This window comes from Alligator mississippiensis, chromosome 2 (assembly GCF_030867095.1).
Source record: "Alligator mississippiensis isolate rAllMis1 chromosome 2, rAllMis1, whole genome shotgun sequence".
Lineage (NCBI taxonomy): Eukaryota > Metazoa > Chordata > Crocodylia > Alligatoridae > Alligator > Alligator mississippiensis.
This window is the reverse complement of record NC_081825.1, coordinates 112,092,972-112,095,534: the sequence shown is the minus strand read 5'-3', so window position 1 is coordinate 112,095,534 and position 2,563 is coordinate 112,092,972.

Sequence of the window (2,563 nt, the reverse complement as noted above, 5' to 3'; positions counted from 1 at the left end):
ACTCCCAGTGCCCCCCTCAGCCCCATGGTACAGGTGGGGGGCAGTGCACAGCCCTGCCCCCCTGCTCACTGGCAGGAGATGAGCCGGTACTGTGCGTGGGGAAAAGTGTCCCCTCCCCCACCCCGTGGCCCACATACCCTGCTGCAGCCGCTCGCAGCCCAGCAGGGCTGTTCTGAGCAGGCACAGGCAGCCCTACATGGGTTGTGAGTGGCTGCAGCATGGGGCACTGGCCACAGGGTGGGCAAGAGGCTGCTTTTCCCATGCTCAGCACCAGCTTGTAACCCACCACAGTGGCCAGCCAGGGCCCCGTGCCAGCTCTGGGCTTGCCTGTCAGGGCTGTGCTGTTGCAGGAGTAGCTGCTCAGCATGGAGGAAAGCAGTCTCCCTGCTTGCTGTGCCAGGCAGTGTTTGCTGCTGCTACCCATCTAGAGCTTCCATGCTGGCCAGCCCATGGTGGTGGCAAACACTGCCCAATGCGGCAAGTGGGAGGGCCACTTTCCTCTGCACTGAGCTGCTGCTCCCACCACAGCAAAGTCCTGACAGGCAAGCCTGGAGATAATGCAAGGCTCAGGCTGGAAGCAAGGGTGGGATACAAACTGGTGCTGAGTGCAGGGAAAAAGTGGCCCCTCGCCAGCCCCATGGCCAGCGCCCCATGCTGCAGCCACTCACAGCCAACTTAGGGCTGCCTTTGCCTGCTCAGGACAGCCCTGTGTGGGCTGTGAGCTGCTGCAGCAGGGAGCGCTACCCATGGGGTGGGGGAGGGGCCGCTTTTCCCTGTGCTCAGCACCAGCTCCTTTCCTGCCTGGGGTCCTCCCCTGCCCTTCCCCCACCCCACACTTACCTGAGTTTCTGGCACCAGTGCAGCCATATGTTTCCAGGCCAGAAGCCCCTGCTGGGGTTTTCAGCTGGGGGACGGGGCCAGATGGGCCCTGCTATTGCAGGAGCCTTCCAGGGCTTCTCCTGGGTCCTACTGCTCCTGGTTCCTGTCATTTTTGACAGGAACCAAGAACAGATAAATATTAATTTTCAAATTTTTGGGGGGGACCTGTGGGCTGGATAGAATGGCCTCATTAGCCAGATCCAGCCCGCAGGCTGTATTTTGCCCACCCTTGCATTAGATCCAATAGCACCTTTACCTACGCATATAAAGGGGGCGTAAGACACTTTGCCTCCAAACATGATTAGTGTGTCATCTTAATGCAGTTTGTATCTTCAAAGCCTACAGAAATAAATACTAAAACTGCTAAGCAGTGGGTTCTTTCATCAGAGGAACTTTGATCATGAACCAAGAGAGAATCTCACATTCTGACCATGTTGCTATGATTAAATGTGGGGTTTTTTTGTCTTAGAAAATAAATGTTTGGGGCCCTATTCTAATCCATAATTGGTTATTTTTTTTCACATTAAAAGTGGTTAAAATATGGAAAAATTAAATGATTATTTAATATTATATTAACTTGAACAATGGCTAGCATTGTAATAATTAAGCACTGGAAAGATTATTAAATATGTACACTGGAAAAAAGAATCTAAAAAAGGTCATATTATAGTATTAGACCACTCAGAGGAAAGTATATTGTCAGTAGTTAGTTGCTGGCCCTATCTGCATGAGGTGTTTACTGTGAAAAGTCTTAGCATTTACACGTGTGGCTCTATTAGGCTGCAGTTAACTAATAAATGCTGCTGTAACTTAGCACTTGTCAACATAAGTACTATCCTATGGTGAAGTTATTTAGTGTGCCACAATGTACATGTAGACAATGATGAGCCTGGATGCTGGGGTATGAGGGTGCTTCAGTGTAGAGGCTGCCTGCCAGCTAGCACCTTGTGCTCCAGTCCCTCTGCAGCATGATGAGCTGGGTTGGAAAAGTCCCAAGCTAGCAAGCTGGTCCTCTTGTCTTTTTTTCTTTTCTCATAAAATTATCTCAGCAAAAACAGAAATGTTGTTGTCACAACCCAAGGGTGTGATTTGATGTGTGTGCGCTTCGGCACTGCTAAATTATTTCCCGCCACTCAGAGCTTTCTTTGCAGGGTGCATTTCTTAGTTGCAAAGATAAATGCACGGTGCAAAGGAGTTCCCGCCATTCGCATGCAAATTTGTGTCCCACTATTGGCCAGTTCTAAATTATTCCCACGTGGCAGCTAGCGATTGGCTTGCTAGCCGTATAAGAAGCTTGAGCGGTTTCCGCCCAAGTTGGAGGACTCCACAACCATCTGGAGGAGGAGAACTTCACGTCTTGTGAAGATCTCTAAGCACTGCGGAGCCTATTGGACCCAGTGTGTATCTCAAGAAGGCTACAGGGGTCTGATCAACCTCTGGCCTCTCCCCGTCGCTGAACGATCCCTCGACGTACCCTTCCCTGCTCACAAGTTCCACGGAGCCTAGAAAACTTCGTGTGAGTGTATCCAGAGCTCTCTGCTTCGAGTTGTTTTCTTCGGTTGACGCGACGGGCTCGCGTGTTTAGAGACTTCAACCGGATTGGGCTAGAGGTTCGCGTGGAAGGAACTCTTGTCCGCCTCTCTTCTTTTCTGTCTGTAACCGTAACTCAAGCAAGTTTTCCTGC